Source organism: Phalacrocorax carbo, chromosome 4, assembly GCF_963921805.1.
Source record: "Phalacrocorax carbo chromosome 4, bPhaCar2.1, whole genome shotgun sequence".
NCBI lineage: Eukaryota > Metazoa > Chordata > Aves > Suliformes > Phalacrocoracidae > Phalacrocorax > Phalacrocorax carbo.
In genome coordinates, this window is record NC_087516.1 from 72250253 (window position 1) to 72277192 (window position 26940).

Genomic DNA, 26940 nt, shown 5'->3' on the forward strand with positions numbered 1-26940 from the left:
TCACATTGATGTGTCCTGGTTTCAGCTGGGATAGAGTTAATTTTCTTTCTAGTAGCTGGTATAGTTCTGTGTTTTGGATTTAGGATGAGAATAATGTTGATAACACAGGGATGTTTTTAGTTACTGCTGAGCAGGGCTTACAGAGAGCCATGGCCTTTTCTGCCTCTCACCCCACCCCACCAGCGAGCAGGCTGGGGGTGCACAAGAAGCTGGGAGGGGACACAGCCAGGACAGCTGACCCCAACTGACCCAAGGGATGTCCCACACCACATGACACCATGCTCAGCATATAAAGCTGGCAAAAAAGCTGGTTGGGGGTCTGCTGCTCTGGAACCGGCTGGGCACCGGTCAGTGGGTGGTGAGCAACTGCATTGTGCACCGCTTGCTTTGTATATTCCTTTATCAATTTTACATCTTTACCTTAACCCACGAGTTTTACCTTTTTACCTGATTCTCTCCCCCATCCCACTGTGGGGAAGTGAGCGAATGGCTGTGTGGTGTTCAGCTGCCTGCTGGGTTAAACCACAACATTATGAAATTAAAGCAGTTTTGCAAGAAGTGCTTACTTACGCTGACAATTGGCAGAAAGACTGGACAAGTGATGCACAATGCAAAAGCAAGTATTTCATTAGCATTGTATGTGGGCACCCATACTGCCCGCACACGTGGAGTGCTTTTCAGTGTATCAATTTTTTTTCTCCATGAACTACAACTCAGCTTGTAAAAAGTGCATGAGATGCTAATAACTCAGAAGGAAGTACACAACCACCACATGAGCTTTTATGTTTTAAGTAATAACTGCATTACACAAAGCCACAGCAAAACATTAGTTTACTGACACCAGTTTCTCTGCATTCATCCAGTAAAATACTGGAAGATCACTCATAATAATATATAGCAAGGTCAGAAGTTGTAAAGGTAAGATATGGCTTCCAGAAAGGTGACAGACAAACAATGTTATGTAAAACTGTGCAAGACCTTCATTGATTTTCGTCAGTTTTGCATTGCTGGAAGCAAGGTAGCGAGGCATTGGGGGTGTCTAATCTGTAGGGAAAGAAACCTCTGTTATTCTTTAACAGTACAGTTCCCAGGATATTTGGGGAAGCAAATGGAGTCAAAATAAAACTGCTGGAAGTGGAAAGCAACAAAAAAATGCAATTAATTGAAATGTGCATTAAAAACCGTGGCTTAGAAACATTGATGGAAGAGACGATATCACTGCCTCTGGTTCTGGGAAGATGGAGCCAAGCAGCACATCACGAGAACCCTGTTAGTAGTGAACTAGGGTCCCTGGAGGAGGTCATGGACAAAGCAATGACATAAGGCCCCCACACAGATCACATAATCTAGATCCGCTGACCTCTCAGGATCCAACAGGATCTGGAAGAAGGCTTTTACCTCTTGTTGTAACAAAAGGAAACCTTGCCTATGTTTTTAATTCAGCAAAACAAGATTTTGCCTGAATCCTCATGAAAGCACAAAAAAAGTATGTTTCTCCCAGCCCAACTTCTTTGGGTAGGAAAAAAGCAATGCAAACGTTTTCCTTAATTGAGAAAAATATATTTTATTACATGGCATGAAGATTTCTGTCTCAAGACTATTTTAAGAAGTGGTTTAATTTCCAGCTTGCTTTCAAATCAGGATAATTTTTGAGTATGAAAATATGAAATTACTATAAGATAAGTACCAGTGACATCTGTAGCCCCGCCTCTCCCCCCAGTCTGAAGAGCATATTTCCTCAACACTTCTGTAAACAAGTGTGTACATGTGTACTGATCTTACATTTAAATCTTTTTCTCATTAACTACACTTGTATTTACCACTTCAAAGCCTGTTAGGTTGCACAAAACAAGGTGTGGAAAACCTTTACTAGAAGGTCCCCCCAACAGTCTGCACCATAAGAAAAATTTTAGTTACAATGATCAGATTACAAAAAGACATGTATTTCTCCCAATATATTAATGTGATCTGTAGACCCTTGTCCAGAAAACAGGTATGAGAGAGTTCATACATTTCATCATTTCTCTGATCTTTTAATCCATATTCATGCCAACAGTCCCACTACAGAAAATGGGATCAGGGTGCTTAGGTAGATAAAAAAAAAAAATTAAAAAATGGTTTACTTCCGTGTATTAGGATTACTCACACAAGAAATGAGTTCCATGATTACAATCATGGCTAGTAATGTTCCTCATGCGCTTCAGAATTTCTATGATCCAGCCTTGGACAACTGGATGAGCTGGGGATTTCCATAATCTTGTCATAAGAATCTATGCATAAGAGATTAGAAGGTGGTTCAGCTTTATTCAGTGAGAAGCTATAGTACACAACCCCTGCCCCAACATGATTCTGGAGGAAAAAAAAAGTAATCACAATACCATAAGACAGCTTTATCTCTTTCTCTTGTCAGATTGGCATTAAGATGGCTATTTTCATAATGCTGTGGAATAATTGTGGAATTAAAGATTAACTTTCTCTTTCCCTTTACAGAATCTTACTTTACCAACTCATCAGAAGGATAGCACTAGTAGATCCAATTTTACATTTTGAATGTGCTATTAGCAAGGAAAAAAAAATCTAAATTCCTAAATATTAAAGTAATTTCCCTTTGTTCTTATTGTATTTCCAGAAAGTTACTTGGCTTTATTGTTCAGCAAATATTTCTAACAAATGTTTTGTCGAGTATTTTTGTCTCCCCCATAAAAAAATGCACCACCAGAGACAAGCTGTTACCCTGAAGACAGGAGATCTTTTGGATAAGCTCCTTTATATATGTTTATACATAGCTTTTTTCTTATTACTGACAAAATGGTAAGAACATCTAGTTATCTACAGATAGACATGGTCATTGTTTTTTTTCTTCCAGGTGCTACCGCTCTTTACCAAACGTTTTGCATTTTGACATTATAAACTAGTGCCTAAAAGCTTCCTCCTTTAGCTACTATCAAACTAAGTGCTGAATGGATCAATAAATATATAATAAATATTAAATCTTCAAAATTCTTTACAAAAAAGTTTAATTCTTGTAACTTCCTTTTCTCAGATGAACATGAATTATAATATAAAAATTGAATCACAGAGAGTACAGAACAAAACTTGGTCTCAGTATGCTGTATGTGCAACAATCTGCTCTTTGTATCATTTGGTCTTTGGGCAGAGATGGACAAACTCAGTTTTGCTCAGAGTCAATAGCAATCATTTCACCTACATGCACACGTGATAGAAGGACATATGGTTTAACTTATTCTCAATATATTCTGGCCTGTAAGGTTCATGGTCTCCTTATGCTGCCTCCACATTGGTTCCTGCTGTCTAATGTCCGTATTTTTCCTCCATGTCTTAACAACCTTCTTTGGCATTAGCAGTATTCCAAGGTCATTAAAACTGTCAACCACCATGAAAAGTACAAAGGAAATTAGGCACCAAGAGTCTGTTTTCAAGTAATCTGATCTCAGATGTCATTCTATGATATGCAAAGAACTGGTTGACACAAACTTGGAGTCAGTACCCTTTGAGAGCGTACAGAACGTGCATGAGCTATTAAATGCCTGGGTAAGGTCAAAGACAGTGTTTACCTCTAAAAAGTGAAATGAAAGCTCTTTCCGGATAAAAACACCAGGCAGAAGGTAAACAGGGTTCTAAAAATCCCCAGATTATCAATTGATCAAAATGGATCATCTTGCTTAGTGTAGGTGTGTAGTTGCTTGTTGAGATCATTCAACAGTTTTGGTCACTTGTTTTTAAAAGCAGAGAAGTTCAAATACTACATTTTATGTAATAATTTACAACACACTAGGGAACTCTGCTAAGAGGTATGACCAAGAACTAGAGATCTCTCACACCCTGTGTGAACAGTTCAGCTTCCCAGCTATCTTACTAGATCAGGGTAAATCTGTCTCTCTTGTTAATATTATTAATATGCCATACAAAGCAGAAAAGATTGAAGTCAGAGAGTGAGCACACCACACTATCTTGGCACAAAGACAGTGGTAAAACAGGATATGAAAGCAAGGAAGTTGCTGGTGAGAAGAGTGTGTTTGAAAAACTTACAGATCCAGAAGAGTACTTAAAAAAAAAGTCTAGGTTTTGATATGGTAGAGCATTACCTGCACCAGCAGACAGTTTAGGATTATAAAGTACCAAGCACCATTAAGTTTTGCTCTTAAAATTCTGCACTCACTTTTGATCTGCCCAGGACAACCCCTTTAAAATATCATTAATGTCATTAGCATCAATATAGGGGAAAGAAAACAAACAAACAAAAAAAAGTACCAAAAAAACCTTGGTTGGTTTCATAAGCTTTATCAACTTTTGGCAACATCTCAAATATGGATTCCCTGGAGTCAGGACAACTCTTGGTATAGAATCATAGAATCATTAAGGTTGGAAAAGACCCCTAGAATCATCAAGTCCGACCCCCAACCCAACACTACCATGTCTCCTAAACCATGCCCTGCAGTGTCTTGTCTACAGCTCTTTTAAGTACTTCTAGGGATGGTGACTCCACCACGTCTCTGGGCAACCTGTTCCAATGTCTGATCACTCTTTCAGCAAATAAATTTTTCCTAATATCCAATCTAAACCTCCCCTGATGCAGCTTGAAGCTGTTTCCTATCGTTCTATCACTTGTGACCTGGGAGAAGAGTCCAACACCCACCTGGCTACAATCTCCTTTCAGGGAGTTGTAGAGAGCAATACTAAGGTTTTAGATTATAATGTAAATATTAGCTTTACTAATTTGTTTTGATCTGTATGTCTCCATAACCTATTAAGTCCAACGGGTATGCTTCTGTCTAAAATCCAGTTAATTTCATTTCATAGTTTGTTTACAAAAGGCCTAAAGAACAAAAGCACCTGCTGTGTTCTAGCCTGAAGGAAGTTTAAAAAAAAAAAAACAACAAACAAACAAACAAATCAAAGCCTGAAGAGAAGAGACAGTCCTGAAGGGCCCCTTAAGCTGATTTCATAACAGCAACCCAAATTATTAACTTCTACTGTCTAGCGCAAAAAAAGTGGATGAGACAAGAGACTCCTGAACACTCAGGCATTAGATAGGCCATCCAAATTATGTACGTGTATTTTTTTTCGAATGAAACAATATTTTTGTAGTTTGTAAATTTACTTATTTTGGAAGCTTACAGAGAGACGATTTTTAAGCAAGTTAAACCTGGGCCACACAGAAACCGATACTTCCTTCCAGTCACCTGCTCCACAGGAAAAATACCTCACCGAATATCCCATGTTAGTGAAACACTTACGTTTTAAAGTATTTTGTTTGGGTTTTGTTTTTTTTTTTTTTAAATATAGGTAAGACTTAAGCTGTCCCACGACAGTCAACATTCGCAGTAGCTCTCCTTTTACTTGAAACTGACAGAGCTGAGAGTTCAGAAGTACTCCGTTTAACACTGGCACTGCTCCCTTCCAACGCGGGCAGAGGAGCGGGGCCAGCCCGCCCTTCCCGCCCGCCACAAGGCACCGGCCCCGCGGCGGCTCTGCTCGCACCGCCCGAGTAGAAGGTGCCTCTAGCCACATAAAACGGGTCCAAAGTGAGGGAAAAAAAAAGTGATTTAACACCCCCACCGCCTTCTTCCCGCACACCCGGTGGCACAAAGAAGGGAGGACCGCGGCGTCGGGATGAGGTTCTACCTGCACGGCCGGACATGGCGACCTCTCCGTCTCCTCCGATGTGCTCTGAAGCGCGGGGAAGCGCCCAGCGGTAACTGGCTTCGCCCCTCGCCGGCCCCGACCGGCGCCGACGGCACCCGGGCACCAAGGCGGCGCCGGCCTCCCCGCCGCCGGCGGCTCGGCTCACCGGGCAGGAGGAAGGGAAGGCAAGGGGCGGTCGGGCCGGGAACCGGCGCGTCTCGCCTCGCCGCAGCCCGGCTGAGGAAGGCTGAACGGCACGAAGCCCTTTTACCACCTGAGGGAGGAAAGTGCCGTTGCTACAGCGGCCACCTCAGGTTCGCCGCTGCCGCCCGTGACAAGGTTAAAGGGTGGGCCCCTGCGCCAAGGCCCCCTGGCCCTGATCCACCCCGAGCAAAAGCTGGGCTCGTCTGGCTGGTGCCACACCGAAAAAAGCCAACAGGTGTCAACTATGTTTCCCTTGTGTTTGAATACGAACTTTCAAACGGAAGGAAAGCGAGATGTCTCGTTTCTCTCCACTGGAAAACATTTTCCTTTTTTTCCTTTCCAGTGGCTTGCATATTAAGTACAGTAAAGCCCGAGCCACACCGAGGATGCACAGCTGCTTCTGCCTGAGGAGCACTTAAGCAATGCTGCGTGTCTTTTCACCAGAGATGGAAAAAAAAAAGGTCTGTAACATCAGCTGTACGGTAATGGTGCAAAAATTTTAGCCCTTAAGAAGCTGTTTTAGGTATTTTCTGTTACTGTAAGCAATGTAACTTCTGTGTGTCCTCTCACCTGACAGTTATGGGAATGTATTAATCGCAAGCCAAATAACCCATTTCATTTTCCCTTCTTTGCTTATCAAATCCACAGCCAGACGAAAGACAGCAGTAAGTTTCTCCGGCCAGGTTTACTGGCGATCAGTCTCTGCTGTTACTGAAGCTTGCCTGGTTGTAATGCTCAGCAGGGAGCATGTGTTCCTACATGCTTTCTGAAATATTAATACACAAAATTGTACTGAGGTTTCTGATAGCAGCCGATTGGCTTCTCTGCGGTTTTCTGATTAGAGGTATATTGGTGATTCCGAGAAGCCAGTGGCGCCGAAATGGGTTAAACCTAATAAGGTTTTGAAAGCTGATAGCATTATTTAAGAGGGCTCAGAGTCACAAAGCTACAGACCTGGCTGACCCCAGCAAATTACAGTGTTTGTTAATGTTCTGTTATAGACATCTTCTAGTCAACCAAAAGCAGATATATTAAGTGAAAAATTGACTTGTGGTTCACAAAGCTAGGCTAGCCTTTCTGCCTTGTTTTTGACAGTTGGTTGACTTAGATGTAAAGGAGGGGCATCATGGCTTGTGTTTTCACCAGGGCTCTTGGGAATGCAACCTTCAGAAACATTAACTTCAGCTTCCAACTAAAGAAATGTAATTGCCTTAAAATCTTCATCATCATAATCTTACACAATGTGTGCCCCTTGGGAAATCTAAAAACAATTTAAGGCATGGAAAGCATGGGAAAAATCCTTTTACTTTGAGCATGATGATTATCATATAAGCTTTAGAATCAGTGCAACTGGAATATAAAGAAAGAGTGATTAAAAAAAGCACTAAAATTTATATTGTGCTTTCAGAATCAATGTTAATTAAATGAAGTGGTGGCCAACTCACGGTGTTTTAAACTCAATCTTCTTTCTAAATGACAATAAGTTGGCTTAGGAACATTTCTTGCAGTCTTTCGAGGAGGGTTTTACTGAAATTCTGTTTCCAACCAGGACAAGCTGACAGCTTTAAGAATCCAGTAACTGAACAGGGAAAAGGGATTTTCATCATTACTAAGTCTAAATTAATGCAAACAATGAACAGAGGTAACAGTCTCATGACTCCTCTTATAATCTTGTTATGCTCTGAAGAAGGCATCTGAAATCCCTTGCCTCCTCTATTTAGTAATGAAAATGCTTTCCTAGGCATAGGCCAACACGAATGGGAACAGCAGTCAGCAGATGAAGACTGGGCAAAATAGGAATAAGGGTGCAAGATGTCAGCTTCGTGTTATGTGTTAGCTGATGTTCTTGAGATAGAAACTATAAGGCCTCTTCTACTCAAAGGCTATAGCATCAGCTGCACCATTTATTCACTGACACTGTTTGCTGAAGTTCAATTTATAACTTTCATTGCAAAACAATAGTCTGAGTCCAGACAAGGCTAAACACTCTGTTTTGGTAGCTTTTCAGGCCTAAGAACCTTCCAGTGCTGATAGGACTGTCTGAGGAAGCTAATCCGTCACAGCAGAGGCAATACTGTCAGGGAGAAAAGCACGTACTGGCCAAAGTCACTTGCATTCTGCACGCGTGCTGCCTCTGCCCTCCCTCCCTTCCACTGCATGGACTGACTGGATGGTCCCAGTGTTAGAGAGAAAGTGCAGTTCACAGGGAACAGGGAGGTGTTGGATGATGTCTTTGGAAATAAGAGGAGCCAGGGGCCACCAGGCACTGCCTGGACCACTGATGAGATTAAAACATGCACTGTTGCTGTGCAACATGATAATCTCTCAATGTCTTCCCTTCAGTATATTGCTCCAGAGGCAATTGATTCAGATGTAAAATTCCCTTCATTAAATAACCTTCTGACATGCCCTTTTTAGGAAAAGGGAATTTAAATACAGTAGCAATGTGAGTAGCCTGTGATGATCACAGGGGGAATTTGAGTGTAAACTGAGATTAAATCTGGGAGTTTCCGAATGTCAGTGCTGTCTGTGCAGAGAGCCCACCTGCTTTAAGAAAATGAAAAATACTCTGTTTGGTCTGCATTCTACCGAAATAGCATACTCGGTGAGATTTTTACAGGCATTTGCTTTAAAGTTGAAGCGCTTGCCAGAATTCCCTGCATTCATCTATACCAGTGACTACAGTGTCACTGCTGTCAGTGGCTGCCTGAAGGCCCAATTCCTTCAATGATCAAAATATTTTTTCGCTGACAGTGCTTCTGGGGACATCACAAAGGTGCCACAATTAGCCTCAGTAGGGAAGCTTTCAGCTGAGCTCTTAAAGTGGCCTCTCAGTCTATTCTAAGGTAAATTTTAGGGGAGAGGACCTTGGTCCACTGGAGGCAGCATAAACACTCCCATAGACTTCAGAGAGAGACAGGGGAAGTCAATTCTCTTTAATTTTGTTAGACTCTGTATAAAAGTTAGAAAACAAACAAAGAAAAGTCTCTAAATAATCCATAATTTATCTCATCAATATGTGGGAAGGAATCTGTCTCTGTGTTATGTTTAGAGAGCCTTCTAATTCCAAAGCCTAAGATATAAGTGTCAAAAGCACATTATTTTCAGGAAAAAATGAAGTCACTCAAAAAAAACATACTACAAGTGAAAACTGAGGACTGCCAATTTGGCATTGCATAAAGATTTACAGAAAAGATAACCAATTACATGGAAAACCTTGGAATCAAGCTACTGTTATTAAATCATCCTAATTGCCATATAATGATAAGTTTCAGTAGCAGGTCCACTTCTGAGAATGTAAAAACAGCAGGATAATGCCAGCGTCAAAGATGAGGTACATGTGTTGACACACTATTCAATGATTGACTTGTCACTTCTCCAGGTTGTGAATTGTTGATTGAGCAGTGAGAGTAAACTAATTGCCTTTGTCTTCTTGAAGCCTTAACTCTGCAAAGTATTATTTCTCTGTTTTTTTAAAATGTTTTTCTCTCTTCTCATACTACTGATAGACAAAATTAAGACTGCCCTGTTGGTGATGACAGCTCAAAATTTAGTACCACTTTGAGACAATGCATTTCAGTGACTATCAAATGAAGTGTAAAACTTTAAATGAAATTAAAGAGAAGTTGTGTGGTTAAAGCTGTGAAAGCTTATTTTGTATGAAAAAAATTTAGAGGTTTATATATAAACCAGTTGGTTTTATCTATTCCTGCCCAACAATATGCACTGTCAGTGTATGACTATAGATTTTTACTCTCAATTCATAACCACAACGGACTCTCTACAGACCTAGTCCTGTGAGCTAGAATAATGGCAGCTCCAGTGACGAAAACAACAAGGCTAGGCTGTTTCCCAAGAACTTTAAGGGAGTATGATAAGTCCTGCGCCGTTCCTCTTAGGGCATTACAACAGGATTTTTAAAATTCTTTTTGTCTTCATAAAAAATCACACCCTAACAGGGAAATAATGAACCAATGATACCTGGAAAGATAATGTAAGAAAAGTAACACTTCAGGGAGAGGATAACCTGGTGGTGTAATCCTGAATTCCAGAATGCCTGAATGTGACCTGTGTAATCCACACAAATTAGACAGTGCCACTGTCAGATGTATCTCCTGCCTCATAATAAAGTTTTCACTTGAGAGAGACCTTAGTTTATAAACTTCATGTGTTTTTACAAGAAGTAGATGTTATGTGAATAGATAAGGTATCAGTCAGACAAGGACTAGGTATCAGGACAACTCATACTGGTTACCCAACCAAGCTAATGCTGATAATCTTTGCCTGACAAGTCTTGACTTCTTTTAAGTAAATAGAATAACTTCAGCAAAAAGGCAGTATGCTTTCCTCTGTGCTATAGCTCAGCATAATTAGGATTCTCTGGACAGATGGGATAAACAGGATTAAAAGGTGTGAGGCAGAGGAATGATGTGAATCCAGCTCCTGTATTTGGAGACAGTTTCAGCATTAAAATACTATATAAAAAGCATCTCCATTCAGTGATGAGTTAACAGAAGGGAGTTGCACTCCAAGAACCCATGGAAAACTGAGATCTTCAGATCAGCTCAACTAATTTATTTCTGCTAAAAAATATCATATTGCAAGGTCTGGCAGCAATATTGCAGGGTTTCCAGGAAGCAGAATCTTGCAGCTATCTGCACACTTCCCCACAGTGGTTGAATATGTCTCTTTTGCAAGTATGAGTTTAAAGCACTTTCTCATAACTTTTGAAGGTGCCTATCTGCCGTGGAAAAAAGGGAAAAATTAGATTAGGAACTGAAGATTTCCTTAGGCATCTTTCTAAGAGAATAGAAACATCTTGTTTTAAGGTGAACAGATAATGCATTTTATTTTCATGGGGGAAAGAAGAGAAAGAAAATAGAGTTAAGTTTACCATTTACTTCACAAACGTAAAGACAGGAATGAATATATGGATGTTTCTTTGGTTTTCAAGATGCTCTTTCCATAGAGCATAGAGATTACTAGAAAATACTTAGGAAAACATTTTTAATCATTCCTTTCCTCTTCATCCTTCTATGGCTGAACTCTACAAAGAGCATGGCTGTTTGTTCTACTGCAGTAGGAGCTCCTATCAACACACGATTAGTTTAGCCAAAGAAAAAAGAAATGGAAAAGCATATAGTTCAATAAAAAGTATAAAGACTTGCACATGCAGCAGATACTCCCTAAATGGCCTGCAAAGGAAAGTAGACTGTGAATCTTAATCTGTAAGTATAAACAGCTTTAGAAAGGTTCACTAAAGGGTATGCTTGTATTGCAAATGACAGTACAGATCAAAATAATGAAATCTCTCCTGTTCCCAGAAAGAGCTGCAATGAACTGATTGGAATTTCACTTTGAGGTCACCTCTGGTCTCAGTTGTCTTCCTTAATATGCATATTATTCAATAACTGCTGTGATGCTAGTGACAATATCCCATCAGTATTGCAAAATTCCCAGTGCAATCTCTGCTTGATGTCTGAAAATATGTGTGCATTCATTGACAGGGAAAAATATTTTAAAGCATACGAGATTTATATAGCACCCTTTAACCTAAAGGATTTCAATAAGTTTCAGAATCTATGTGCCTCTAGCAGACTTGAAATATAAATCACCACTGGGATGGTTTGCAAGAGCTCAGGAGCCAACAGCTACCTTGGTCATATAAAGGGATGGTAGTAGCGATTTATTTAGATAAAATATTTTTTACAAATTTTTTACTACAATTCTATAAAAAGTGAAGTAAAAGTTTTCCTATCCATGCTCAAGAAACAAGTTTATTATTTCTTCCCGTAACAGCTCCAAGTTATTTATATGCTATTCAATTAATTTACCTTTGAAGGATGAAAGCAATAGTCATGTTTGTCTGAATGAGGATCCAGAGTTCCAGAAAGTCTGGAGATAAGAGGCAGTGTTCAGTTGAATGGATGCAATTCAACTGTATTAAATTTATTTCTCCTAATATTCATACTAATATAAGAATATTGTCAGTATCGTTCATAAAATCTCATCAGTCCCAGTTCTTTTAGGCTAGCTGTTTAGTTCTCTGCTGACTCTTGTTCCTCCTCTTTTTATTGTCAGCTACAAAGATGTCACCATCTTCAGTTCTGTAGAGTTGTACCAAAATTGTAAGTGATCTGGTTAAGGATGCTATATCCTAATTCAAAAAGCAGTTGTACGTAATAGATTGTCCAATATTGATCAACTTTTAAGTTAGCATCATATTACTGATATTATTACTACAGATACTAGATAAATGATAAATAGGGATATCTGTGAGTGAAAAGGTGAGAAATTCAAAGTTAACACTAGAATAGCACTTTCAAATAGATATCAAGCACTAAAAAAAAGAAAAAAAAAGTAGTGCTCTGGATCAAAGGGCTAAATTTAAGTATCCTTTAGATATTGCTATGAACTAAATTCATCATTAGAATTAAGGTCACACTTAACTGGTTTGCTACATTAGACTCAAATCATTTGGTGTTTAAGCGTGTCTTTGCCCATCCCTCAGCTAAAGCCAGAAAATAACCATATTTCTTTATAAAGAGCATTTTAAGCAGTCTTTGTCCTGGCATTTAGGCATGATAATGCACAGCTTTGAAAGCATATAATTATACTACTTTTGTGGAATTACCTGGTTAGCAATGAATTTACCTTTTTTGTTTTTGAACCCTCTCCATAGAATTCTATATTACGAGTGAAAAAATAAATATGTTTAGAGGCATAAAAAAGATCAGTCATCCTCTACTGATCTGCAAAATGTATGCTTTGACATATTCATTTTAGAATCCAGCACCGCGCTCCTCCTTTGCTGCAAACCGAAGTCAGCATTATAACCAGGCATGGTTCAATGAATTACCATTAATGTTGTTATTCAGATTTGCTGAGTTCAGATTACCAAAATGGATATAGTCAAATTTGTATGTAGGCTTGATCCGAAGCTGGTGAAACTACTGACAAACATGAGGAAAAGTTTGCAGGAAGCATGGGCTGGCCCCAAATATTTAACTCATAGAAACTGCAGATGATAAAGACAGTACATCCTAGTAGTGACAGATGGTAAAATGAAGGACAATGGCCACAAGTTTTGGCTTGGAACGTTTAGGCTGGATATTAGGAAAACCTTCTTTACTAGGAGAGTGATACAGCCCCCAAAAAAGCTGTGGAGACGACATTGCCCCAAGCAGTTGTGGGCTTCCTATCCCTGGAGTTTTCCAAGACCGAGCTAGATAAAGCTACAGCTGTCCCTTCCGACACCTCTGTCCTTCTCTGAAATCTACATAGGACTGAACATCCTAAGATTTCTGCTTCAGTGGACCACATCCTTCCTGTGATCATAACACATGTGGCTCTGCTTAGCAAATGGCCAACCCTTCTGATGGTCAGGACTCTAGAAGGAAGTCATGTCCCCAGGCAATTCCTCGGGTGACTGGTTCCAGCAGAGGACAGAGAAGTGAGGAAAAGCAGCAAGTTGAGCTTCTGTTGTGGCGAGTGGAGGTCTAAAAGGTACAACATTCATTTCTCTGTGCCTCCTTGCTGACAGTTATTTCACGGAGCTGAAGCCGAGCAACCAGCCAGCCTGCTTTCTCCTCTGGATGGTGACAGGATGACATTGAGTAGCACTGAGAGATCTAACCACTTTGAAAATCACCGATTTCCCAGCAGGTGATCCAGTGCCTCCTCCTGAGGAACATTTACACTGTACTTGTAGGTAACAGAAGTTTTCACAAATCTGAAGAATAGCAAAATTAACGCTTGTTAAAGTTCAGATAAACAAAGGCGCTGTTGACAAGCAGCTACTAATAAGTAATGGTGACTGCACAGTACACTGGGCTCTTTGGTAATTAATACACTATGTTTTCCTTCCCACTTGATACACTTTTAAAGCAAGTGAATGTGAGTGATAAATTTAGTATTTTTAATGGACTGTGTTGTGAGAGATAACAGAGAGTCACTGACAGGTGAGACTGAAGTTATGGAGCAGTCGGATGCTAATAAATACAGCACAATATAACAGCTAAATCACCAACTTCATAATGAGTCGAGGGGTCTGAAGCGAGGGTCATACATAGAACAGGCATAGGAAGGACAAACAGAATCCTTCAACTTTGTCTTGGCAGTGTTGTCCAGCACTAAGGCTTTGGGCCGCCTTCTTACAGGATATGAATTTTAAAGTAAATTTCTCTTGTTGCCAATAAAACTGAAAATAACGTTGCAAAATCAGAAAGGCTGGATTAAGGAAATAAAAAGGGGTAGAACTGATTTGTTCACTAGTTATAAGAAAGAAAAAAGTTTCTCTCACCCAGTTTATGTTAAGATAGTAAGAGCCTGCCAAAACCTTCAGATGAAACACAGAAATCCTGGATATACAGTTCTATGATATACATTATAAATCCGCCCACACTATTAATTTCGTTGCCAGCTATTCACATCCCTGAGTTTTACATCTCCCAGCTTGTGTCAATCCACAGAACTTTTTTATAAAGTGCTGGATTGCAAACTCTTTTTAAATAGTGTTGTAGGTTTAACCTTAGAGGTTTAGATAGATGAAAAGTCTGACTCTCACAGCCAAAACAAAGCAGGGGAGTATTTTAGCCCTTTACAGAAAGCACTACACAATTTTACTAAAATCAATACTAGAGGATACAGTACCAAGTTTTTGATTTTATATCTCTTCCCTCCCCCATTCCCTTGAGAGTATTATACCGAATAGTTTACAATCTTGCTGGAGTACAATACTGTAATGGTAAGTAATATGTCAAAGCGATGTTTTCAAGCACAGTAATGCTGGGATTTTTATATCAGACCACAGGTTTCAGAATAATCAATGTATATTTATAATGACTTAATTACAGTGATGAGGTATGTCTCTGCTGCCATGAGGAAAACTGAAAAGAAGAATATAGTTTCAATTACATACAGCGTAACCCAGCTGAGTGCAGTTTTGCAAAGTTCACTATTAGCAAAACCCATTTTACCTCAGTGAAAATAGCTTTTTCAATAAGAGACTCTGGAGACGTACAATGCATTACAACAGGCTTAGCAACTGAACCTGAAAGAATCATCTCACCTAGAGCAATGACCAAGGCATTAACTAACTGCGATGTGGTTGAAACACTCACTTAGAGTATCAGAAAAACCTGGTTCATACCTTCGTGATAGGCTGTCACAACTTGAACCTCATGCTTTGCTTTTAATTTACAGCAGACCTGAAAAAAAGTGATAGCAAAGTTCTAGTCATACACTCTAATATTGACACCCCTTCTGAAATTCTTTAGGGATGCTTTCTGAAGCTGAAAAACAAAGTCACACTTGGAAAATAGCCTTTGGTTCTTTTCTTAATTTATTAACAACACACCACAACAAGAGAGACAACAAAGTTAAATGGATTTCTGTTGTTTACTGAGGTGATTGTACCTCTGAGCTGCTCCACAACTTTTATCTGTGGCAACAAAGAAAGCGTTCGGAAAAGATGTTTTGTACGGATGCAGTACAGATATCACTTAGCTTCCTTAACCCATTTAGAAGTGAACGGAACGGATGAGGGGGGAAAAAAAGGTGTGTATTTTGTTCTTCTTGATGGTAGTCCTGTAAGAAGGGACCTCCAAAGTTTTCTCACTATTCCAGCATGTAACTTTTGGTTGCTATCCAGTTCTGTGTTAGGAAGTTTAGCTTGTACCCAATGTGAATTACAGGTCTGTAGAAAGAATCCTTTAATACAGAAAAGAAAAAAGAAAGGATCGTGATGCTTTCCATGGCACTTGAGCAATCAGACCATGGTTAGCCTATGTAACACAGGCAGCAGTTCTGGGCAGGGAGCTGTCTCCTTCTGCACAAGGCTGTCAACCATTCGTCTCCTCCTAGATACCGCTTTCCTGTGCAGGCAGAAAAGAGTACTGCAATAACAGTGGTGAAAATACTTCCCTGTAATGTGGGTGTATTGGGTTTCTGTGGCAAGGTTTTGGTGGCGGGGGGACTGTAGGGGTGGCTTCTGTGAGTAGCTTATAGAAGCTTCCCCCATGTCCCATAGAGCCAATGCCAGCCAGCTCCAAGACGGGATCTGCTGCTGACCAAGGCTGAGCCCATCAGCGACAGTGGCAGTGCCTCTGGGACAAAGTACTAAAGAAGGAGGAACAAAAAAACCTGTGCAACTGCAGCCAGAGAGAGGAGTGAGAATATGCGAGAGAAGCAACCCTGCAGACACCAAGGTCAGTGAAGAAGGAGGGAGAGGAGGTGCTCCAGAGATTCCCCTGCAGCCAGTGGTGAAGACCATGGTGAGGGAGGCTGTCCTTCTACAGCCCGTGGAGGTCTGTGGTAGAGCAGATAGCCACCTGCAGCCCGTGGAGGGCCCCATGCCAGAGGCTGTGACCCTGTGGGAAGCCCATGCTGGAGCAGGCTCCTGGCAGGACCTGTGGAGGGAGGACCCCACACTGGAGCAGGTTTGCTGGCAGGACTTGTGACCCTGCAGGGGGACCCATGCTGGAGCAGGGGAAGAGTGTGAGGGGTCCTCCTGCTGAGGAGGAAGGGCAGCAGTGACAGCGTATGATGAACAGACCATAACCCCCAGTGACTGTCCCCCTACGCTGCTCAGGGAACGCAGTAGAGAAAATTGGGAGTACAGTTAAGTCCAGGAAGAAGGGAGGGGTGAGAAGGTGTTTTAGGATTTGGTTTTACTTCTCATTGTTTGTTAATAAATTAAGCTAATTTCCCCAATTGAGTCTGTTTTGCCCTTGACAGTAACTGATGAGTGATCTCCGCCTGACCTTATCTTGACCCATGAGCTTTTCTTTCCCTTGTCCAGTTGAGGAGGGGAGTGATAGAGTGGCTTTGGTGGGCACCTGGCTTCCAGCCAGGATCAACCCACCACAGTGGGAGACACCATTTCGAAGCAATCTACCTGACTGGTGTGTAGCAGGGACTTGAACATCATTTTCCCATATTCCTAGAGTGCTCTGCAGTACAGTGGCTGTTCTGGAGGTCTTCTCTGTCATTTTTTTCAATCAAGTTTGATTAACTGATTATAAAGCCAGACAAGGCTATGTTGGCTGTAGAGACTGACTTCCTATGTAATACTCTTTAGGGAAGTTCCCTGATAGATAATTTCAGCAGAAGGCAGTAAAGCAAATCTCATTCGGATGTAAATAATTATATATTCATTGAGCAAGTGTGTGGGGAAGGCCACTCCAGAGAGCAGTCAGTAGGGCAGTTTAGCAACAGTGTCAAATACCACTGCCAAATTGCCCATTTTTTTAAGTCAATATTTTTGTTTTCTAATACCAACGTGGTTTTGTATTATTCTTTTTCCAGAAACAGCCAGTATAAATATCCTAGAAAACTATCCCACTCGCATATCCCTTCACTTCTTTGTTCTAAAAGATAGACTCTTACATAGATCTACATTAACATAATGTTAAGAATTTCACTAAAACATGAATATCAATAAAATGTGGTAGTGAAGTCAACGTGTAAAGCAAACAGTTTACCTTGATGTGCAAATGTGACTGTCAAAGATCTGAGAAAGAAGGAGGCCCAAAACTAGACTGTCTCTGGAATTGATCTGTAAACATCTGTATCATAATGATTTTTCTTTTTTTATTTCTTCTTTTTCCACCACTTATATTACAGCCATCCTAGAATTTGAAAGAGAACTGTGCATTTTATCTACCCTCTTGTTTCCAGCTTACCAATCTTTCATTATTTCAATAATACCACTAAAAGCAAGGCCCAAGTTCTCCCACTAAACTGAAGAAGAAACAGAACCGGTCTGTTACAGGGTGTGTTACATGACTTTTGCAAATGGTACCCAGCCTGCTTTAGAGCACATGCTGCCTCTTGCTTGTTTTGTTCCCTTTCCATTTATAAAACTGTTGGAAAAAATTTTTTTATTCCCTATATTTTAGATTGACAGAAAGAGATTTCAACCACATTTTTAAGAACCAGTCTACTTTGACAAACTGAAATACTCCTGAAGTTTTTTTAAAAAAGGCTAATATACTAAGTTAATGGGATTGTAATTTAATAACTGTTATCACCTTTATGTAGTAAGAATAACCTGAAGCTCAGTCTGTTTTCTCTTTAAACAGAGTTGAACAAAAGAGAGAATTAATAAAATAAACATTATGTAAGAGTCTTCCCCTTCTTCATTCTGATTCTCCTACTTGAGTATCACCTACCTTAAACTCTGATCAACCACTGTTAAAAATATATGAAAATGTCATGCTTTATTGTTTCTACTTACTGTGCAGTGAAGTAATCAAACAACAGTCCTACTTGCTTTCAAATTTGCAGTAGCTTATTATCACCTCTTTGTTCAGGATGCTGAAGGATCTTGAAAACGAGATTAATTTTTAGTCCAATAGCTGTAATGCTAGCCTGAAACTTTGAAAACTGAGATAATTCTCTATTTGCTGGAGACTTCCTGTGGGTTTTTTCTTATTTGGGAGAGAGAAAAAAAAAAAAGACTAGCACCTGAATCTAAGCTTCTCTGATACTTGATACTCTTAAAGCTTCAGAAATGTACTGGGAAAATTGTACGGTAGGCGTAATGTTATATACAGATTTGAAATGTGTGCTTTAGGATTAATTTTCTTTCCTCTAAGGATTTGTGTCACCTCTCTATTTAGGATACTGTGTGTTCTTGAAAAGAAGACAAGTGTTTGGTCCAATAGTTATAGTGCTAGCCTGAAGCTTTGAAATCTCAGATAATGCCTCTCTTTGCTATAGACTTACTGTATAACCTTGGAGAAGTCATTTTTTCTGTCTATTGCAATTTTGCATTTGTAAAATGAAAATAATAGTAGTAATTCTCTATCAGTGGGGTGTTGTAAGGGGTGCAGTTTTCACAGGGATGAAAACGACATCAGTGTTGTAAGTACCTTTACAACGCTAGATCATTTTTAATTAGCAAAGACATTCTGCATATATACTGAAAAAGGAGGGTGACTATCATTGCTGAATTTATCAGTCTTGAATGGAGGCAGCGCAAGTCCGGCTGACATTGTGGCACCTGAAAAATGAAAGGAGCAATGTGATTCATGGAAGCCCCAGAGATGATGCATGTGTATTGACATATAATGCAAATCAGTAAGGCAATAAATACTGATGTCACACAACGAGCATCAGAACAAACAAATGTAGCTTCAGTATTATGGAACCTTATCACAACCCTCTTTTCTCATGTTAATGCATTTTGCATGCAGCAGAAATTATACTTCTGAGAAGAGCCACTTTTCTGTGTTCTCTAAAGATTATTCCTTTACTCGGTGTTGAATCATGCATATCCCTTCCTGAAATCATTTTAATCTTCCCTCTCAAGCTCAGCTGCACTGAAATGTATATTCTGTATGAATACTGCTTTGGTGCAGCAATTACTCCATTTTGATTAGAGATGTGCTTATGAGATCTCCACAAACTAAAGCCCATTTTAAAAAGAATTCACTTTTGATACAGACCTGTCTCTTCCTACGAGACAAGTGTCTCCTGAGATTTCTGACATCTTTTACCACTGGTGAACTAAATATAGAGAATGGCTGTTTTTTGATTCTAGATCTAACTGAAGGGCAAAGAGAGAGAGAGAGAAAAAAATCTCCCAAAACTGAAAAATAAAGGTTGGAGAGTAAAGAGTTATTCTGGGACTATTTTTCCTACCGAACATGATCAGGAACGATGAATATGAATTCTGTGCTTTGAGAAATATGAAGTAAAGATAGTATGCAAGCGTTTAAAGACCCTGTTGAACAAAACGTCCTACAATCGGTAAGGAAAAGAACTGGTTCAAGCAACCTGCAGAAAGCAGAGTGAAGTCTCTCCTCCCTGCCAAAATTTTCCAGATGATCAAGATCATTCTACTAGCACTGCAGCAAGGTTCCTTTTGTATATATAATCATCAAAACAGCATAGAGCAACACAACTTGGTTTGGTCTTTCTTTCCTTCTCATATTTTTTGGTCAGAAAGGAGAAGCATGAGATTTAGAATATAAAATCAATGGTGAAGGAATCCTGCTCATTAGAAAAAGAGCCAAGATGAGACAGGGAGCAAATAATAAGCAAATTATAGAATGATAATCTGAAGATTTTTACTGCTTAGGTGCTTTTTTAAAATGATTGCTATCTGTTGCAAAAAGAGAAAAAAAAGGAAAGAGTAATACTCTTCACATCAGGAAGGAATTATATAAACAAGAAACAGGTGTGGTATTTTGTTTTTACATATCCTTTAATTTCTCTCTTTTGCTGATACTGTCAGTGTCTAGCGAGCTGACAAATCTGAAAGAAACTGATAAAGGAGATCACTGAATTAGAATTACACAAATGAAGCATAATGTTATTTTTACATGTTCTTGCAAAGAAAATGTGCTTTTGCTGTGGTGCTTGCTGTGACCTTTCTGTCCTGTCCAGTCGTAAAGCATTTGATAGAAAGGTTTCATTTAGCAGGAATGTTCTCACAGAGGCAGAGCTGAGTATACTTACTCAGAAACACTTGTTGAATGGTTCATATAGCAGATCTCTCTGTCATAATTTAAATTTTTCACAAAACAAATTCTCAAAAAATATGCTAGTGAATAAATGCTAAGTAGAAAATAACCTCTTTTGGTTAGAATTAAAATAGCGAGAAGAATATCTAAAAAATACTACAAAGCTTATACAGGGATAAACCAGTTTCCCACATGATTAACATTTACCCACACAAACAGTATCTCAAACAAAAATCAATTACAAACAAATGCACATGAAAAATCAAAACCAATTCACAAATAATTTGCAAGCAGTCAAAAAGGCTAAATTCATGGAATAAGCTGATCACTAGTAATAGCCTATCTCTAATTTGGAATGACACCAGCTGTCAACAATTTGCTGAGAATTCAGATTTTGGTGTGGAAACTCTTTTCACTTCATCCATCACAGTCTGACATGAGAGGGTTGGAAGATAAAGGGACAAAAAGTAAATAAATTCTGCTTGTTGCCCAAGGCAAGATTTAGTCTGTTACTCAGCTTGTTGCAGTGAGCTTCACTTTTAATGAACTTTTTAATGAAATCCACTTACTGGATTATTTATTTTATTCTGTGAAAGAACAAATACATGTTTCTATGCCTCTGAGTTCAAGAAGTCCCAGTGTGAATGAAATGTGATGAATGAGGCTGCCATGTTTGTTGAGATCTTGCAATATATTGTTAATTCAGAGGTTAAGGTGGCTCTCAACATGCTCGTCTCTGCTCTCCATCAAGACTAAATGAAGGTACAATCACTATTCTCTTGATTATCGATAAATGAAACCAAAGAACCTGTTGTTCAAAGACTAAACAAAAAGGGAAAAAAAAAAATAAAAGAGACCAGGATTGATTTAGTTGCCATTATATGAAAGAGTCAAAAGACAACTCAGACCCCAAGTGGAAAAATGTGAAACCTGAGAAGAAAGGCACGTGCTGTGACACAGGGAGAATAACAAAAAGAGTGTGAGGTTTCAGAGGAATCTCTAACTCCTGTAAATAACCTGATCAATCAACTTTGTCTGATTGCTCAGGTAAGATTAGATAAGAGAATTTTGAAGAGTATTTTCAGAAGTAAACCTTGAAGTTGGGAAAGGAGGGAGTTACTAACCTTCACAAAAATTGCTTCCATTTAGCCAGTCGGCCTGATGGTGGCACTCTTCACTCTTAGATCCACTCATACCTGCCACATGAAGAACAATAAATAGGATTGATTTAACGTTCAGAAACAGGTAATTTAAAGAATAGCTTCCCCCATTTTTTACATCCCTGGCTCAGAAAACAGCTGTATAAATGTGGTATTTTAAAAAACAATGCATTTTAATGATGACAGAGCAAAATCATGTCATTCCAATCTCAATGTTCTCCAGTCTAAAAGGACCTCCCTTCACTTTCAGTATATTTTTCTCCTCCCACTGTGAATAGCTCAGAGAACTATTTTTCCTACTCAGTGCTTTTATTTGATCTTTTCACTCTCCTTTTCATCAAGCTAAAATGTTTCTGCAATATTCATGAGTTCAGCAGCAGCCCAGGAGTGGGTGTAGGGTGTTGTTTTGCTACTGTTTCTCCTGCTGGGCCCCCTGCTCAACTAAAGAGTATAATCACATTTTAGAATTTAACAGGCTCTAAGTTGAAGAGGGGGTTGTGGGGTTTTGCTGTTGTTGTCGGAGGGTTTTTGTGATTTTTTTTTTGGTGGGTTGAACATGCTGGTTGTGGTGGTGACGTACTTTATACCTATGACTGAAGGAAGAAATGTTCTGAACATGATTCGGTTTTACTGGTTCTTGCATTGGTGCATTAATACCTTCCTGTATTAGGTCAAAACTACATCTGATATATATATATCGGTCTGGAGGATAGTGTCAAAAATGCCTGAAGAGTTTCAAGGATAGCCCCAAATTGCTGTCAGAAGATTGGAAACTGCATGTTTCTATGTACATGTTTCCGTTTACATGGTGGAAATGAGTATGTTGAAATTTACATATATATTGGAATATCTCAGAGAAATTAATCCTGTTCTCAGACGGCAGTTCAGTTCATTCCTCTACAAACCCTTGTGCAGAGCAGCCAAACAATTTGTCCTGTCAAATGATTCAGATTCAACAGATACAACCAGCCCAAGTATGACCAGACATGTATTTTAGCCTGAAATAAAACTGATAGGTTCTTCCCCCTCCTTTCTCTTCCCCCTCCTTTCTCTTCCCTTCCCTTCCTCTATCATAACATGAAAAAAGGGTGAAAGTAGAATAGGTTTTAGCCTAATTGACAGCAGTGAGCTAGTGAGAAGATGTTGCATTTATTTGATAGCAGTATTCAACAGCTTCCCTCAGGTTTAGAGAATGGTTGTGCTAGTTGTAGCAAGTAAGAAGAAAGCAAACCTTGGTCTCCAGCAGGCTTATAGTCTTAAAAGGTGCTGTAGATTGATAGGTAAGAAATACAGCTACAATGTTGAAGTAAATAAAGAAAGGGAAGAACTGATATAGCTATTAATTATATGTTGTTGGGCTTTTTTTTTTTCACTTAAAGCTAGAAGAGGGTAATGGAGAGTTTAATTAGAAAAAAGAAATAAGAAAAGGAAGGCAATTACTGTTACAGCCCATCACTTCCCTCAACATGATTAACAGCTAGAATTTTGTAGGCCTTAGGGCAGAGTTGAGTCTTGACGAAGTATTTCAAAGAGAGATCATTTTTATAGATCGCATCAGGAAAAAAATTCACACTTTTAAGTCATATCCTGCACAGATAATACGGTCAAAGAAAAATGACAGTAGTAGAGATATTTATCAGTTGAAACAGTATTACATCTGTGAATACTGTTGCCAGTGAATTTGGTATCTGCAACCTTAGGGAATATAGGATATTTATGATAAAAAGTGGTGAAAGGTAAAGGCAGCTGAATTTTAGCAAGTGCAAGGAAAGATGATGGTACAACATTTTCTAAGATGAACGACTAGCATGGGGACAAAGAAAGCCAATCAAGCAAGATGATTTGGAAAAAAATTAGCTTACAGGACTAAAAATTATAGAGAAGTTAATTTTAAGTAACTAAAGGAGGAGAGACCATACAACTGTATCAGAAAGCAGCCACTGAAGTGAGAAAGGTAAAATCCAGTTTGGAGAAAGGAAAGCATGAAGGCAAGCATTCAAGACAAGGTGGGGTGGATGTCACAGCTGAGAAGGTAAAAAGGAGAAAAGAGACTGAATAGCTACCTACATTTTCTTTAGCATCAGGGAAGGTTCTTAAATCTTCGGTTAGGGACAGAAGGAACTTGCACTGATGTAGTCTGAACAGAAACATGAATACACAAGGGGAAAAGCTGAAGGCTAAGAAGCAGTAAAGTATGTTAATCACCATGAAATGTTGTGTTCTCCCAGTGTAGTAGGACACTGCGGAATAGGTGAAAATCCAGCAAAGATTACTCAAAATGTGTGAAAGGTAGGAGTGTGTTGGGTTATGGGCTAGCTTGTTTCATTTTTCCCTTCTATTTTCTTTTTTATTTTTTCTTTTCTTGGGGACTGAGGGAGATGATTATTCACTATCTGTCCTGATGTCATGAAGGTACCTTTGTGGAAGGCATTCACTGTACATCCTCTTAGAAGCACTGCATATTTTGTTATTAGAAATAAGTTATCACTGCTTTTAGAGATGCAAACTGAGCTGTTAGTCTGATTTCTGATGATGCACAATGGATTTTACATGGCTTCCTAAGGAAAGGCAGGGTTCCTTCTCCCACTCACTTGTAAGTGGCAAAAGGGCAATGGTAAACTATATCCCGGTAGTTACAGGCTCGGTCTAATGTGTCAAATATATTTTTTAAAGTTTTCTTTGCAACACGTCTCATTGCTTTACATGTGCTGAAATAATGTATGTTAATAACAGTATACATTGTTAACAGTTCCTCATCTAAATATTATTTGAACAAATGATGATCATTTTAGCTGTCCTTGATGTGTCTAAAAACAACACAATGACCTTTAAAATAATTCCTATGCAGTATTCTAGATACAGTTTTAAATAAATATACAGAGAACAGCCATTTCCTCATATCCAGAAACTAATAACACTGCTGCCATCCTCTGCTTTTCATTTATGTACACACATCTTACACTCCTGCACATCTCTCCCTGCGTCTGCCTGTGCATGTTTTGGAAGAATAAAAACAGAGAAGCCTTTAATCAGTATCAAATATTATTTAATTATCTAGAAGCAGGTAACAGTGTGAGTGTGTGGGCAGTTGCAGAAATGATGTAATTGTCTAGGAGGCTGATAACGTGCAAGGCAGCTAGAGATTGCTTTCATATTCCCTTGACAGTATCCAGCTGTACTATTTGCAAAACTCCTATTGTGTTTGCGTTTGTGTGTGTGCATGCACAGCTGGTTAGCGAAGAACGCAGGCTGTTAGGTATATATAAAAAATGGTAATCTAATCTCACTTCAGAAGGTGTTTCTTCATCCTGCTAAACAAGAATACAATTCACCAGTCTTGGCAGAGCTGTTTCAAGATATCCTGGAATGGCAGAACAGAATCATGAGAAAACATAACCGAGATCTGGAGTCCAGAAGCACATAAAAGAGCATGCACAGTACCGGTCCCTGCTGTGCTCTGTTGAATTTTCCGAGTCCCTTACTTGCCTGAGGACTGTCACTGAACACAAACACACCCCCCCTCCCTGTCCTCCCTCTGTTTATCTCAGAAGCTGAAAGAGAACTATTGATGTACAATACCTTATCATAAGAAAATGATAAAGAATATCTCACATTTGGCTGAAATATATCCTCATGAAAACTATCCAGCCTTAGTTCAACCTGATCTCTGCAAAAGATTACCAATGAGAGATTTCTAGTGTCAGTACAACTTAAAGTGCACACCATGATGCACTTTTGTGGGAGAATGTAAGGTTCATCTCTTTTTTTATTTTTACTCTGGGTTCAGTAGCAGATGGAAACAGTGATTGCTGACACATACTCACCTTTCCAGTAGATGGTAGTACAGATGTGCTTAAAAGAATATTACATTTGGGACTGAAACAAACAATATGTAGACATTTTCAAGTACTGAATAAGGAGGAATTTTTAGCTGTATCAGTTCTTAAAACTAAGTCATGTGAAACTGCCATTGGGAAAAAATGAATGTTGGGACCTATTTTATTCTCACCACTGATCTTTAGCTAGCTACTGAAAGTTCTATTTGGATAGAAAACTTGGTTGAAATGCAAATACTCATAACTGAAAGATGGATCTCTCTAAACCATTGACACTCCTATTTATATAGTGTTAAATCATCTGAGTGGTGGTGCGCAATAGTCCCACTGAACGCAAAAGCCTATGGCCATATTAGTACGTTTTATAAGCTGCGTGTATTCATTTTTTTAACCAGGCTTGACTTTGCTATATTAGTAGAGACAGAGATGAAAATCCTTTGTGCGGCCAGCATTACAGGTTTTCCCTCACAGATTTGTTATGCCTGTATGTGCTGATTTTATCAGCAATAACTAAACATGCATATGATAACAAATGCAGTTCATTAGTGTTCTAAATATAATTTTTCAAAAGCCATATAAGTTGAAGATATTTCATAGAATAACAATTTAACTTGTTGTAAGCTTTCTAAGTTTTTAAATTTTTTACAGTATTACAACTCTTTTAAAAATATAACAGAAGAATGACTAAAGGAAAAAGGGTAATGGATTACAATTTATCTGATGACCAAAAGTCAGAATTTATTGAAGCCATTTTAATTATGACATAACTATTAAAAAAAAAAAAAACCAACTAAAAAATTTGCCAGTTATTTAGGGCATAAATTTCTAAATTTTTCCTGGTGGGGAATATTAACATATGGTCTTTTAATACCTACAGAATATTTTCATAAATCACATCTATACATAAATTCCTTGGGATGTTTTTGGCCATTATGGTCGCTACTACTTCATTTCAGAGTTATATACATGTTACTAGATACACTAAAGCTTGCTTGGAATAAATCTTCATGAACTTTCTGAACACTATTCTTACCAGTGACAACTGATGTTAGTCAATTTTGCAGTCCTATTACCTTTGAAGCCCTACAACATTAATATAAAACCCTAATTAAGGATATATATACGTGAGACTTGTGAGAGAGATAGGAAGGAGAATAAAAACATTAATTATCTGTTTTATTGGTGTTGTCTGATAGATTGTAATGATTGCCACTGAAGAGACTCCTATGCAGGATTTACACCTGAGGGAAAAGCCGGTGGTTCATTTTAAATGACACACTCAAAAAATCAAGATTGGTGGCAAGGCAGAAGGGGAGTAATTATGTGGAAGACCATGGATGCTGCTCCCATAATCTGTTTCCAGCAAAAATAGTAAGATAATGGCAATAAGAGCAACTACCTTCTAGATGATGTCAAAAGAGAAATTGTCTTGACAAATGAGGGAGATTTTAAATGGGAGTTTTCTCTGACCTACAATACGAGGAAAGGTTATGCTAATATGTTAAGGCACAGGCCTTTACTAATGGCTGAGCCGTAGACAAGGCAGTATAGCTCAAGACGAGAGTCAGGTTTTTGTACTTCTTTCTCCCTGAGTGACTGAGAAACACTCATTATCCTGTCCTA

General features: G+C 38.9%; 3 long non-coding RNA genes across 3 annotated transcripts in view; all 3 read right to left on the reverse strand.

The window, feature by feature from the left end:
• LOC135313290 (uncharacterized) overlaps positions 1-5990 on the reverse strand; it is a 163489-nt gene extending 157499 nt beyond the window's left edge. Inside the window, exon 1 of the long non-coding RNA XR_010372909.1 lies at positions 5647-5990. This is a non-coding gene — a long non-coding RNA (uncharacterized LOC135313290). The remainder of the gene's footprint in view (positions 1-5646) is intronic.
• Positions 5991-10739: 4749 nt separating this feature from the next.
• Positions 10740-20042, reverse strand: LOC135313170 (uncharacterized). The gene is made up of 3 exons (XR_010372792.1): positions 17334-20042; positions 15002-15059; positions 10740-13582 (listed from the first exon to the last, which is right to left on the reverse strand). It is a non-coding gene; the product is annotated as an uncharacterized LOC135313170 (long non-coding RNA).
• Position 20043: 1 nt separating this feature from the next.
• LOC135313169 (uncharacterized) lies at positions 20044-24719 on the reverse strand. Its single transcript, XR_010372791.1, has 3 exons — positions 23549-24719; positions 21446-21517; positions 20044-21143 (listed from the first exon to the last, which is right to left on the reverse strand). It is a non-coding gene; the product is annotated as an uncharacterized LOC135313169 (long non-coding RNA).
• Between the last annotated feature and the right edge of the window lie 2221 nt (positions 24720-26940).